Here is a 15,711-nt window from a genome sequence, read left to right as displayed (position 1 = left end):
GCAATATACACGTTACAATGTATTAAGACAAATCTTATGGTTGCTTTATACGTCTTCTCACAATAAATGTCTTCTTTGTAGTGTTTGTGAACCTTCTAATCAATCATGGTAGCGTAGTTGTCATTCTCATACCACATTTGTAATGACAACTGCAAGCCTGTACGCAATTGCTTTGAATTATTCTAACTTTTTAAATGATGTGAAGTATACAAGCAATTTTTAACATATGTTGGTATTGATCCTCCAAAAGCTTTCATAGACTTGTTGGCACTTGTTCTAAAAATTGGAAAAGAAGCTATGTCATTTCAGCTTTTTCTTCATTTCTGTGATGGTGTCCCAAAGTGTAATTTTTTATGGCAATCTGGTGATGTGCTAACCTTTCTGGATCCTCTGTGGTTCCATGGAACAGTCTTGGAATCCAGAATCACTGAGGTGTAAAGTAGGAAGCCTGAAAAACACATGGTGGGAGGATCCTTTGCACCACAGAAGCTTCACATTATTTCATCAGGAAACTTTTCTGGGAAGTGGTCCATAGATACATAAGCAGAAGAAAGTTTCTGATCATTTACTCTAATCTCCTGTGTAACACAAGTTATAATCCTTTCCTGAAGTAATAAATTTTTGAAGCAGAACATATAATTCAGGAAAACAGACAGCCTGACTTAAAAATAGCCAGTGGTGAATTAAAAAAAAAAAAAAAAAAAAGATTTATATGGTTAATTACCTTGCCTGTTAAAAATGTGCTCTATTTTTAGTGCAAATTTATCTAGCTTCAGTTTGTCTTACTTCAGTTGCTATCTATCTAGTGTCCTTTATTATCAAGAGCCCTCTGTTTCTTCATGTTGATGTCTATAGACTAAGGTTCAGCTGTATCTTAACCGTTTCCACTGACAAGCAAAGAGTTAAATTTGGCTTCTTCACTGTAATAAAACCATGTTTTCCAGTCCTTAATCATGATCTCAGCTATTTTCCACACTTTTACCATTTTTCATAAATTGCACACGTCAGAACCAGGCATAGTTGCAGCAGTGATGATATCAGTAGCAAATACGACGATAATACAGTTTGTTTATTTGTGTAGATATCCTGCAGTTATATTAGCTAATTTGACCATAATGTCATCCACTTCAGCTGATGATCCACCAAAAACCTCATTCCTTTCAAATTTCTGCTTTGCTGGACAGAGTGCTTTCTCCTGCATGTCTGGCCCTTGTGACTTTATCTTTGGCTGTTTTAAAATGCATATTGTGTGTTTGATCTCAGCTGAGCAAGCTGTTCATATGCTTCTGTCAATGACTTTTCGTTATTTTCCCTTCCCCTAGACTTAGAGCTATCTGAACAATTTATGAGTAATGACTTTTTGCTTTCTTCCAGATCATTAATAAATGTTTTGAATAGCATAGGGCCAAAAGCTGATCATTGCAAGGCCCCCCCCACCCCCCGCCCTGAGAAGCAGACATTTGATAATTCGCTATGGGAAATTACATTTTGAACGTATCAGTTAAATCCATCTAACATCGATCTCGTAGTGTTCTAGTTTCTTAATCAAAATGTCAGTGCCATATCAAATGCCGTAAAGAAATCTGGGTAACTTACAACATCGCTATTACATTGTTCCACTAAACTTGTAGTCTCATAAAAATGTCAGGTTAGTTTGATATGGTCTATTTACCATAAATTCATGTTCGTTTATGTTAATTACATGTCCTTCCTTCACTCCTTTATTAATCAAGTACCATATTAGCTCTTTATTCTATCCAAGACTGGTATCAGGCTTACGTGCCTTATAACTTTTCAGTTAGCTATTTAGGTAACTATAATCAGATCTATTTTTACAGGTATTCTCAAAATATTCTCATTCTGGAGAAGACCAATTTTCCCTTTATAAAGAAATTCTGCTTTTCTACTTTTTGTTGCGGAAAAATCAATGATAGGTTAGGAACTGAATTATAAAATATAGAATTAATTCTAGACAAAAAAGGTGAAGTATTCATCTTGAAAAAAGCTTTAAGTTTTTAAAATTAAGAACTTTTCCTATAAAAAAGTGAATTCATTCTTTCACAGTATAGAATAAAGTAATTTTTTCAAAGTGTATTGGACATTTTTTATAGACCACAAAGAGCGTTTACATATCAGAAACCACCACCAGCAAATGTAAGAAGTCTTGTTTAGATCAATCGATCATATATTACACAGAAATATTTTTTCTTTTGACTAAGTATTTTCCTGAGAAGGTACTTTTGTTAAGCAACGCATAATTTTGGAGTCCTTAACACTGAGATCAAGCTAGGTATGTAAAGAAGTTCTACGCCTACTTTTGAAGGTTTTCTCATGTCACCAACAGGGTAAGGATTTGCATATTGTTTTTGTGAGCTGCCATTACTTAGATATTCTGACAAATACAAATGAGCTTGTACATTTACACTAAGTATTGAATGGTCTTAAGAAGTTTAGCTCTTCTTTCCTGTATTGCTACCACCACTTCTATGAACATGTGGGGAAATGTCACAATTTTGTACATGATCAAACAAAATGTGTTAGAGATTAGAATGTCTCCGTCAAACAAATCCTCTGCTCTTTGAAGTTGTTCTTAATTTACTAGTCCTGCCACTGAAGGAAAAAAATCTTTGTTGCTTATAATTTTTGCATCTGTTGTTCAGTTCCAGAAAACCTTGCCTGGAAAACATGAGTATGCAGCATGCTTTCAGAGAAAAAAAATCTTGAATGTGTTATTCGGTTTTCTGTGGGCAATTGCTTTACATCACCATACTCAATCAGTACGTTTTTGCTGGTTCTAGTCTTCAAAATTGCAGTTAAAAAATAGGTAGTCATTTTGAACACAACTTCACATATTCTTCAAAAATAGAGCCCTTGAAAATTTCTTGAAATAGTGTAAATGCTTCATCATTTAATGGGAGGCAGTTTCAGGTGAGTCAAAGCTTTGTTTTGCAGAAGAAGCCAGTGCTAGTTTTGGCAAGACTGATAGATACCTTAGATTAACAAATCAACAGATTTCCTTCAAATCTTGTGGTACCGCTGCGTTCACTGGAAAAGTAGTGAATGCCTTAAAAATGATCATTTTTATATCCACCTTGAGACAGTCAGCATCGAGAGTACAATGTTATGAAAAATGAGTAGGGCATAGTTTGTGTTCACCTGACCAAATTCTAGATTATGCACAGCCACTGTAATTCCATTGACTATGCTAAAAGGTAGATAATATCAGCAAACCAAAATGGAATATGAATTTACCTTCAGTATCTTTAGACATTTTACTTTTAGAAATGTCTCACAAACGTGTCTATGATACACTGTAATAGGGGACTCATTTTGTAGATAATATTAAGGTTGCTTGACTGTCCTGAGTTTGTAATATCCCTGTTTTGCCCTGATGTTGTCCTTTTCCAGTTATTAGGATGTTCAAAACAACCACAGGGGGATTCTTCTTTGCACAACACATAGTTAAACTGTAGAACTCTTTACCACAGTATATTATGGAAGTTATAATGAGTTCAAAAAGTGAAAAGAAAAACTCATCGAAGAAAAATCTATTGAGAACAATGAAATGTGAAGACACCCTCTCTGATTTAGGAAGTCTCTAAGCCAACAGATTGCTAGAGGTTGGGAACATATTTTAGGCAAATATCATTTTAGGTTTGTCCTGGTTTTTTTGTTTGTTTGTTTGTTTTACTTTTATTACACATTCTAGGCATGTACTGTTGGCTTGCTGCTAGTGACAGGGTATTAGGCAAGGTGGACTGCTTATGACCAGATGTGACCATTCTTGAGAGAGCCACGTATTACCAGAACAGATTATTCAAATAAACCAGATATTATGAGATTGAAATAGGAAGTGACAAGTATGACCAATATGTTTATCATGATCTATATGAAGGACTAAGTTGTCCAGTTTACACAGTGGAGAAAGAGTACGTGTGCAAATATATGTGTGTGTGTGTGTGTGTGTGTGTGTGTGTGTGTGTGTGTGCATGTTTATCTATTGTGCCTTAGTTATGCCTAGCAGGAATGCAAAAACAAAGTCAACTCCAGGTTCAGTATATTGTATACTTATAGCTGGGGAGGCATATGGAAAGAATGTGTGTGACTCCCACTGGCGTGCCTCACTGCGCTAATGTAGTCCTGAGCCTGGGAGTATAGTAGTGGTACAATTTATTCCATTTATGTTGCCCAACAAGTCATTTTAGCATATTATGTGGAGGTGATTATGCCATGCATGAGTTTGATCTATTAAGGTTTTAGTAATTGAAACCTGTGATTTAAATGCTGTTATATTAAAACTGGAGAAACAAGCTGTGAGAGGGTACAGTAGAACGAATTCCAGACCTTGACATGGTGCTTACTCTCCTGCTCATTTTACAGGCAAAGCCAAAAATTTCTTTCAAATATGTTTTCCTTGATATATGTTTTTGCATGGACTGTGACAATGTGTCTAATGTATCCAGGGATAGTTCTTTGTACTTCAGAGAAGTTCAGTAACAGTTTCACTAAATCTTTTGTTGCTCATTTCATGTGACATAAACAATAGGCTACTGTCTGCAGCTGTTGCAAATTCATTACTGATGATTGAAACCTTGGATTTCCACTTAGGCGTGCAACATGTTCTTCCAATCATCTGTCAGCAATCTAAACAAGATGAGGGTGATTTTGTTAGGCCACAGTATATGGGAGTCTCTTTTCAAAAAGAGACTATCAGGAAGTGTTTTTATGGAAGAGCATGCTTTCTTCATTTGCTTCCGGCAAGTGCTGTTTCTGGATGTTTCAGGTCATTTTGCAGGCTAGCACATTACGCAATATATTGCGTTAGACCTAGCCACTATAAAATTTAATCTGGCACAAAAATCTGGTACCTGTTCCCACGTGTAGTGCCTATTCTCAATGTTCTGGTCTGAGTTTCTATGATTTGAAGATGTTAGTTTTGATTAACAATATCCACTGTATTTTTGGTCTGGCTATCTCTAAGACTATGCATGTCATTTTCTGTCCCAGTAGTAGCAAATTGATGACATAATAGGTAATTGAATGCAAGTCAGCCCTCCAGCTGGTTTGAAAAGCATGACTTCTGTTATCTGTGGAATGTCCTCTGAGGTTCATGGGCTAACATAGGCTTTAGCTTTAGCCTTACAAGATTATTTGGAAAAGATCTTTTTCTTGTGGGTGGATTAGGGGTTGTGACCAGCTTAAACTCCTCAATTTGCCTTTTAGTTCTTTCTTTTAATCAATTTGGGATTGGTTTGTATCTTCTTTAATCTGTGCCTTCTTCTTCCATGTGTGCACCTTGTCCAGTAAACTCACTTGAACAAATTAGAAGAACTAAACTTAAAATAATGATGCACTGCTTGTATGATATGCAGTACAGCAGGACAGAGTAGTCAATGGCATTGCAGGTGAGTTTCTCATACTGAGGCAGCAAGATAATTCATATGGGAACGCTGCTTCAGATGCTGGGCTAGCTCTCTCATAGTTAACGTTAATGCAGCGGGTAGTTTCTGAATGAATATTGTCAGAAATACTTGAATTTTCACAAAGATCGCTATACAGGGCAAGGCAAACACTGTTGTCTAAGCATATGTTGTATATTTCTAGATCAGAAAAGTGAGGTACAAACAAAACTTTTGCTTTGAGTTTTGAACGTTTAAATTGTAATAGCAGAGGTCTTCCTCATTCTGTTTTCTCCCTTAATGGCCCAACTCAGGAAGATACCTAAGTTGTATACCCAGCTTTAAACATATGAATAGTCTGCTAAGTTAACAATGTTACATGTTTTAAGCACCTACTGCAATGAGAGACTAATTTGAATGCATTTTAATTAACAATATAAATACATAAAAATAATTTACTGAAGTTTTAGTGTGTTATTAAGAATACACAGCATTTTGGCTTAGTTTCTGGGAGCGTGCTTGGAGGTATAGTGAAAAGTTTCTCTTGCATCAGCACAATGGTTTGTTTGAAACATATTGTTCGGAAAAAACTTGTTAAGACCATGTTATTCTCAGACTGTTTTTGACATTATGCAAGGAAACAATTCTCGTTCAGGTCTTTGTGGGATCTCACGTCTCTGAGCAATATATCTGTCAATCAATGATACAGTATATCGTAGTAGCTCTTTGGGACTTTAGTAAATGTTTGGGGAGTTCTGAAATCAAATGTGCAAGTTTTTCCACTGTGTTATTTTTAATGTATATGGGCAAAGTAACTTCAGTTAAGAATTGTTCTTAAAAGCTAGACATGCTCAAACTGCTGCCAGGAGATGAGGAGAGGATCTAAAGGCATGTACTCAAGAAACACAGGTTTCATCTTTTTGATACATAAAGCCATCTGTCTCACACTCCAGCTACTCTGCCATTACAAAATCAGAACTGACATAGCATTCTTCAGGTTGGATCAGTAGGTTTTCTTTTTTAAAGAAAAGCCACATACCTCTGGTGCCGGTGTGGTAAACGATTAAGATATAACTACTCATTAAATGCTACTGTTAGCAAACCTTCAGGAGAAACTGTAATAGTGCATATTTCATTCTTTTCTGACAAAAACATCAACCCTGTATGAATTTGAGGTTGTAAAGTTAAGGGGAAAATAACAACTCTAACTGAGGAGATATGTATTAAAGGTGCTTTTATGTGTGAGTTAGAGTTGGCACTCACAAGCAGATTGATTTCTAGAAGCTTTATCTTAAACATTAGTAGACAACAGTGCCCTGCTTGCAGGATCACTAACCTGTCAAGAAGGATTTGCTGTGATGACTTTATTCTTGTAACTCACAGTTTATGCTGGAGCAGTTGTATGGGTGGAATTCTGCAAGAACCTCTTTTAACTGATTTTCAAGTTCAGAGATATTTGACCTAATAAATGTGTGCAGTTGAATTAGATCTTTAATTTAAAATATTTAATTTTCTAGCCCACTGGAAAAGTTGTCATTATTCCTTGTGAAGATGTATAGAAATAAATGTGTAAAGAATACAAACAAGTAAGGAAGCATGTTTAAAGAGTTGAATCCATCTTCAAAATACCCCTCCCTCCCCCCAAGAAAAATAGAAACAACAACAGCAAGACAAAACAAAGACTGATAACAATTAAGAGAAGAAATCCTTTATAACTTTCTTAAAAATAAATATCTCCCACCAAATCAATAGCATAATATAGCTAGTATATTTAAAGTAATACTGTTTTCTCTGATATCACTTTTTTTTCTTTTAAAGACTGTATCGAGTGATATAGAGCATATATTCAGTTCACTTTGAATATGTTTTAACTAGCATCTTGGGAAATGCTTCCTTAGGGCCTATTTCTTATTTTGTTGTATGGAGAGCTCCTTTGGTTAAGGGAGATTTAGAATAAACAATATTGGTTTTCTAGTGGACAGATTCCTGGGCAGTCCCTGCTCTCTGCACTAGTTACGCATTTTGCATGGCAGGCTAGACAAAATATGGACCATGGGCACTCGTTATTTCTAACTAGAAGTGTTATTGCATACCCACTCTCCTAGGAGCTGAGTTAAAATCTGTGTGTGTTGAGGAAGACATTGAGTATGGCTTCAGTTAAGGGCTGAGTTGAAGGCTGGACTCTTGCCGTTGTGCGTAGTGTTTTAAGGCATTGATTCTCTTTCCTCAAGCATGTCTCATAGTGTGAAAGTAGTTAGATGAGAAGTCAAAACTGTGAACATGGAAAGGGGGAAAAGCAAAGCAAAACCACGTCTGATATATCTGAAATTGTAATGGACCACATCTGATATAAACCACATCCGATACAAAGATAGGCTAAAATAATAATGGCACGTTCTCATAATATTACATTCCTGTACCTTTACGTGAAATATATTTGTTTTAGAGATATATACATTTTGTATATTAACTGCTAAATGCTCTGAAGTGTTTATTTTATGCAATGTATTTATCCAATGCATTCCATATTCACAAACATGTAGGCCATGTGATGGAAAGTTTGATTTTTGAATTTTCTTGGCTTTTCTGATGGGCTACTAAAGGAGGTAATGCCTGTGTAGAAAGCGCAGCAATCAGAAGACTGCATGGCAGTGTTTGGCAAACACTAGCTGTTTAATTGCTTATGCCATCTATGGGAGACTTCTGAAGTCTGAGAAAAGATTTGTCATAACAAATGCTGTAATAGACCTGTTTCGTTTGTATGAACACAACATTCGTGAGGCCAAATTCATCTCATTAGCTTAGCTCCCTCTGCAAACTGTGCATCCTATGCAGGAGATCCGGTCCAAAAAGAGCAGTATCTCTGCGTTCTTCCCTGCCTCTGCATACCTGTAAGTCAGGAGCAGCTTTAACTTCCCCCGGTTGTTCGTCAGAGCGCTGCTGCGGGTAGCTTTCTCAAGCGTGTGAATTAGTGCCCATCTCCAGTGAGCACTGCCAGGCGCCTGTGGGGCACTGACTGGCCGTGAGCACCAACGTGTTTACAGCACAGAGAACTTGGCATGTTGTGTTTTTGATTTTGTTAAGACAATTTTATTTAACGTCCACTGTAGCTTCTATCTTCCAGTTTTCTGGGTGTTTGTGCAGTAGCCTAGTTGAAGGCACTGATTTTTGGCCATGAGTCCGTATCATTTAATTTATAACTTTTCCATGCACAAAGCTGAAGTAAAATAGTTTAAAATATGTTTTTTTCAAAAATACATCTTGGAGGTTATTTGCAAGCTGAAATTTTAACAGTTTCAATTGCTTTGTAACACAGATATTACCTAACATTAAAAATTATAAGTTCTGAAATGTCAAATGAAGATCTTTGCAGTTTGTGTCATTTTCAGAAAACATTTTATTTTTATTCATGCTCTGTCCATGCCATCGATTAAAGATTCTTCTATCGTATAAATCCCTTTTTTGTCATATTTTTCAAAAATAAAAAGTTTTTAATCCAGTGAGGACCCAAATTCCTGTTTATGCAAATTCTTTTGACTAAATTAAGAATGAGTTGAAACTACTTCTACAGGTAGAAACCTACTTAGCAGGAAATCACCAAACAGAAAGTGTTCTGCAGTGGAGAAGGAGAGAAAAGATGATGATACTAAATGCTGATGATACTAAACTGGGGGGAGAGGCTAACACACCAGAAGACTGTGCTGCCATTCAGAGGGACCTGGACAGGCTGGAGAGGTGGGCGGAGAGGAACCTCCTGAAGTTCAACAAAGGCAAGTGCAAGGTCCTGCACCTAGGCAGGAATAATCCCATGCACCAGGACAGGCTGGGGGTTGACCTGCTGCAAAGTGGCTCTGCCGAGAAGGACCTGGGAGTGCTGGTGGACAACAAGTTAAACATGAGGCAGCAGTGTGCCCTTGTGGCCAAGAAGGCCCATGGTCTCCTGGGGTGCATTAGGCAGAGTGTTGCCAGCAGGTGGAGGGAGGTGATCCTGCCCCTCTCCTCAGCCCTGGGGAGGCCTCACCTGGAGTACTGTGTCCAGTTCTGGGCTCCCCAGTACAAGAGAGACATGGCACTCCTGGAGAGAGTCCAGCAGAGGGCTACCAAGATGATTAGAGGGCTGGAGCACCTCTCCTATGAAGAAAGACTGCAAGAGCTGGGCCTGTTCAGCCTGGAGAAGAGAAGATTGAGAGGCGATCTCATCAACGTGTACAAGTATCTGAAGGGGGAGTGTCAAGAGGATGAGGCCAGCCTCTTCTCCGTGGTGCCCAGCGACAGGACAAGAGGCAATGGGCACAAACTGAACCACAGGCAGCTCCATCTGAACCTGAGGAAAAACTTCTTCCCTGTGAGGGTGACAGAGCATTGGACCAGGTTGCCCAGAGAGGTAGTGGAGTCTCCTTCGCTGGAGATATTCAAAAGCCGTCTGGATGTGATCCTGGGCAATATGCTCTAGGTGACCCTGCTTGAGCAGGGAGGTTGGACGAGATGATCTCCAGAGGTCCCTTCCAACCTAAACGATTCTGTGATTCTGTGATTCTGTGAAAAATCCTGCCCGCAGTCACCTACCTGGTCAGAAAAACAGAGGAAATGAAGGAAGTCATTAGCACTGTTCAGGAAGAAAGTGTATTTCAGGGAGTAGAGAGAGAGATGCACAAAACCTGCACTTTTACCTCTACTAGGAGGGCAATAAGGCTACAAATGTAGCCTTAAGTATAATTCCTCAGGCTCTCTGGCTGAATGGCACAGAATAGTTTATCCACAGCTATAATAAACTTTCTCAGTCTCCAAAACAGGAAAAGTCAATGCAAACCACCTAGCGGGGACAGTCCCTGGATGTGCTCTGTTCTGGAAGCTACTGGTTGGCACAGTGAAAAACGTGCCGGGAACCGTTCGAATGCTGCAACAGGGTAGGTGACTGTGTTCAATCAACCGGAAATGTTGCAGCATGGCGTTTAACAGGACACTGTTTACTAGGAGAGATGTCCCTGGTTGTCCCTGGGTATAATTTTTTTTAAGTTAGAAGAAACAATTCGGTGTTCTGCTGCTTGTTCTTTGTAATGAAGTCCGTGTAAATAGATAAAGGTTTTCTGGGAAAATGGAATTAAATTGTTTTAGTGAAAACAATCTATCAAGAACAATCAACATTATCTTAAAGCTGTGCAAATAACCATCTAGCCTAGATAATATTCCTGTATATGAAATTATCTTAAAGGAAAAATATCTGCATCTTTCCTGTTTTAATAACAGAAAATACCTTTTTGAATCAGACTGTGAGGTGTCAGTTGTTGATAAATGTTAGCTTTCTGTGTACTGGTATGTGTGTTAAATAGGTGTGTTATGTTAAATGAATAACTTACTACATTTTTCAGATTCTTTATGCTAGAAACTGTAGGTAAGTGTGCAATGCAAACATATATTGTTAGAAAAAAAAGAAAATCTTACAGAGAAGATAATGGATTTATCACTGAGTTATGTTTTCTAGCTCAACTTGCATATAATATGAATATATCATATATTGAAAATATTAAATAAAATTTGGAACACAATGGAGGTAGCTAAACTGAATGTTATAGAACAGATTCAGTTCTTTATTGCTAAGATTTTTAGTGAATTTTGCAGTGCAAGATCAGCCAAAGACAAGGGTATTTATTTTTGTGTGTTGTTGGGTTTTTTTTCTTTCGTTTATAGCAGGCTTCTGTAATTTTCAAGAACCTCCAGTAAGCCCCCAGGGTAACTTTTTTGTAGGAATTTGACTTACCAAGCCCTATGTTTTTAGGGACCAATTTACAACATAGCTCCCCTCTTTTCATGTGATATAATACCACCTACTGTTGTATGGGGCGTGTAAGGTATGTCACCACCTAACCATCATGTTCTTTTTGAGCAGGGAGGGCTCCTTCTGTCTGAGGAAGGTTCCCATTTAGTCCATTAAAAAGTTCTAGTTTATGAAACATACTGATATAAGCTAAGCTTTATTTTTCTTTTTTTCCCCCTCTGACATTACGAAAAAAGTAAAAAAAAAAAAAAATATATTTCTCAGCTTACACCTTTTTCAACACTCATTTAGATCAGTAACTCTTTTTGACCTGAGTAGTTAGCCAAAAATTTGAGGTCCTACAGGTCATTCCTGCAGAAAGGAGATATTTCAGATGATTCAAGTATTTACTTGATATGTTTTTTTTTAATTTATGGAGAACAAAAAAAGTTTTATTTCCCTTAACACAAGAGAAATCAAAGAGCAAAAGATAACTTCTTTTACTCACTTTGACTTCCATTCAGAGACCTTAGTAGAAAAATATCCTGAATTTCCTCAGGCCTGTGCCCTTAAAATTCAGTGAAACTGTATCTGAAGCTCCTTTTCTGTCTATATCAGCTCACAGGTTTTGTTTTTTGATTTGCTTTTTGGTGGGGGGTGATGTTCAATAGGATTCACAAACAATATTTGTGACAAATACTTATTTTTAGGGTGGAGGCTGAAGTTATTTCAGCCACTAGGTTTCATAGGTTATGTCTATGTTAGCAAGTAGTGTGGGCCAATAGGAGCAAATTTCTAGAGTAAAACAATTGATGCTGAGGACCCATTGTCCACGCTATACACATTTTAGGATGGGATTCCTCAGGCTAGCTGTGTTCTGGTTCTGTGAATTGATCGCCTGTTGGCGAGTGGTATATCAGGTGAATTGATGTTGCCTGTTGGTAAGTAGATCAGGTTTATTCCTGGAACGTACCTTCTGGTTTAGTCTCATTTTACAGGAATCCAGTCTGTGTTCTTGACCGCTCTGTGATGCAAAACAAAGAACAGTAACCAGAGACTACAGGGAGATGTCCTTCTGAAAACTAAACACGAATATAGTCACAGCCATAGAGGCACGTAAGTGGTTCGGAAACTGTATACATTTAAATGACAGGTTCCATTCCATAACAATGCTGTGTGATTTTATTTATTTATTTATTTTTAAACATATGAGAGGTTCATGTAGAATACTGGACACTTACATTGGGGTTTCATAAGCCTGGAATAACTAATCACGCATTTATATATTGAAAATACTTCATTAACCTGTTATAATTTCTATTAGCCATTATATGTTCAAATATTCCTTTTTAAAAAAACGGTATCTAAAAATGATTATCTTATTGAAAAGGCATCTTTGTAATTTCCACAAACATGTAGGGAATAATTGTAATGTTTCTTGTATAAGGAATGTGTACAGGTTATACTTAGTTGAAACCAATGTTGTAAGCCAAACGTACATACTCCTCTTACCTCCTTGGAAGATGGCAGTATGAATTAACTACTTGCTTCCCTCTATTCATATGAATATATTTAACAACGTTCCTCCATCTCTATTTATCACAAGTTCTGAGTGTTGTGCATGTTTTTTTCTTTTTTCTTTTTCTTTTTTTTTTTTTTTAAAGAAAATTTCAGTTTGAATAATGCAGTGCAGTTATTCCACCTGACTGGTTGGTCTATGTAGAATTAAAAGATTTAAATTGAAGAATTGAGGGGAAAATACTCCGACCCCATCAGCTTGGGTAGCTGGACTGTCCTGAAACCTAAACCACTGGAATGATTTTGAAGAATTTCTGAAACCTTTCAGGTTTCATTATGTCTTGCTTTATGTGAGTTAGAAGTTATCTGGTGGGCTGACAAGACCCACTGTTTAGCAGCTTTACAGAAGAATGTTAGCATCAATAATTCTATAGGACTCAATTAAGACTTAATCAGAATCACAGAACAGTTGAGGTTGGAAAGGACCTCTGGAGATCATCTGATCGAACCCCTGGTTCAAGCAAGGGTCAGCTAAAGCAGGATCCTCAGGGCTGTGTCCAGTTAGGCTTTGAATATCTCCAAGGACGGAGACTCCACAACCTCTGGACAACCTGTTCCAGTGTCAGATCACCCTTACAGTGAGTAAGTGCTTTCTTATGTTCAATTCCACATTCAAGTGGAATTTCCTGTGTTTCAGTTTGTGCCCATTGTTTCTTGTCTTATCACCGGGCACCACTGAGAAGTGTCTGGCCTCATCCTCTTGATACCCTCCCAGTAGGTATTTATAAACATGGATAAGAACTCTCTGAGTCATCCTTTCTCCAGGCTGAACAGTCTCAGCTCTCTCAGCCTCTCCCCATATAAGAGACGTGCTCAATCATCTTTGTGGCCCTTTGCTGGGCTCTCTCCAGCGGGTCTATGTCTGTCTTGTACTGAGGAGCCTGGTGAACCCAGCACTCCAGGTGTGGCCTTACCAGTGCTGAGGAGAGGAAAGGATCACCTCCCTTGACCTGCTGGCAATGATCTTCTTAATGCAACCCAGGATGCTATTGGCTTTTTTACAGTGAGAGTATATTGCTGGCCCATGTTCAACTAGTTGTCCACTCGGACCCCCAGGTTGTACTTGGCAGAGTTACTTTCCAGCTGATCACCTCCCAGCCTGTACTGCTGCAAGGTTTTTTTTGCTTCCCAGGTGCAGGACTTTACACTTCCCTTTGTTGAACTTCATGAAGTTCCTCTCTGGCCAATTTTCCAGGCTGTTGAGGCCCCCCTGAATAGCAGTGCAATTGTCTGGTGTATCAGCCACTCCTCTCAGTTTTGCATCACCCATAAACTTGCTGAGGGTGCATTTGATCCCATCATCCGGATCATTAATGAAGATGTTAAACAATATTGGCCCCAGCATCAACCCCCATTAGTGACTGGCCTCCGGCTGGACTTTGTGCCACTGATCACAGCCCCCTGAGCCCAGCAGTTCAGCCGGTTTTCAGTCCACCTCACTGTCTGCCTATCTAGACTGTACTTCATCAGCTTGTCTATGATGATGTTATGAGAAACAGTGTCAAAAGCCTTGTTAAAATTGAGGTAAACAACATCCACTGTTCTTCCTTCACCCACCAAGGCAATCATCGCTTCATAGAAGGCTATCGGGTTGGTCCCCCTCCCATGGGACAGGCCATTTGGGAGGAGTATAGGGGCGTTGTCAGAGTATGCAGGGATGCGACAAGGAAGGCTAAGGCCCAGTTGGAATTAAATCTGGCAAGGGATGTCAAGGACAACAAGAAGGGGTTCTTCAAATACACCTTTAACAAAAGGAAGACTAGTGAAAATGTGGGCCCACTGCTGAATGGGGCGGGTGCCCTGGTAACAAAGGATACAGAGAAGGCAGAGTTGCTGAACGCCGCCTTTGCTTCAGTCTTTACTGCTAAGGCCAGTCCTCAGGCATTCCAGACCCTGGGGACAGGAGAGGAGGGCTGGAGAAAGGAAGACTCTCCCTTGGTTGAGGAGGATTGGGTTTGAGATCATCTGCGCAAACTTGACATCCATAAATCCATGGGCCCTGATGGGATGCATCCGTGAGTGCTGAGAGAGCTGGCAGAGGTTATTGCTAGGCCGCTGTCCATCATCTTGGAAAGGTCCTGGAGATCAGGAGAGGTGCCTGAGGCCTGGAAGAAAGCCAGTGTCACCCCAGTCTTCAAACAGGGCCAGAAGGAGGAGCCAGGAAACTACAGGCCTGTCAGTCTCACCTCCATCCTGGGAAAGGTGATGGAAAACAGTCATCCTGGAGGTCATCCCTAACCATGTGGAGGACAAGAAGGTGATCAGGAGTAGTCAGCATGGATTCACCAAAGGGAAATCATGCTTGACCAACCTGATAGCCTTCTCTGATGGAATGACTGGCTGGGTAGATGAGGGGAGAGCAGTGGATGTTGTCTCCCTGGACTTCAGCAAGGCTTTCGACACTGTCTCCCCTCACATCCTCACAGGTAAACTCAGGAAGTGTGGGCTGGATGAGTGGACGGTGAGGTGGATTGAGAACTGGCTGAATGGCAGGGCTCAGAGGGTTGTGGTCAGTGAGGCAGAGTCTAGTTGGAGGCCTGTAGCTCGTGATGTCTCCAAGGGGTCAGTCATGGATCCAATCTTGTTCAATGTATTCATCAATGACCTGGAGGAAGGGACAGAGTGCACCCTCAGCAAGTTTGCTGATGATACGAAACTGGGGGGAAAGGCTGACCCACCAGAAGACTGTGCTGCCATTCAGAGGGACCTGGACAGGCTGGAGAGCTGGGTGGAGAGGAATCTCCTGAAGTTCAACAAAGGCAAGTGCAGGGTCCTGCACCTAGGCAGAAATAATCCCATGCACCAGTACAGGCTGGGGGTTGACCTGCTGGAAAGTAGCTCTGCAGAGAAGGACCTGGGAGTCCTGGTGGACACCAAGTTAAGCATGAGCCAGCAGTGTGCCCTTGTGGCCAGGAGGGCCAATGGTCTCCTGGGGTGCATGAGGCAGAGTGTTGCCAGCAGGTGGAGGGAGGTGATCCT

The 15,711-nt window shown here is 39.5% G+C and overlaps 1 protein-coding gene across 4 annotated transcripts in view; it reads left to right on the top strand.

Annotated features, from left to right (window-relative positions):
* The window catches only part of PRKN (parkin RBR E3 ubiquitin protein ligase), an 802,661-nt gene that overhangs the window by 383,492 nt on the left and 403,458 nt on the right, over positions 1-15,711 (top strand). The window lies entirely within an intron of this gene.

This window comes from Struthio camelus, chromosome 3 (genome assembly GCF_040807025.1).
Source record: "Struthio camelus isolate bStrCam1 chromosome 3, bStrCam1.hap1, whole genome shotgun sequence".
In the NCBI taxonomy this organism is placed as follows: domain Eukaryota; kingdom Metazoa; phylum Chordata; class Aves; order Struthioniformes; family Struthionidae; genus Struthio; species Struthio camelus.
This window is presented reverse-complemented; position numbering and strand designations above follow the sequence as displayed.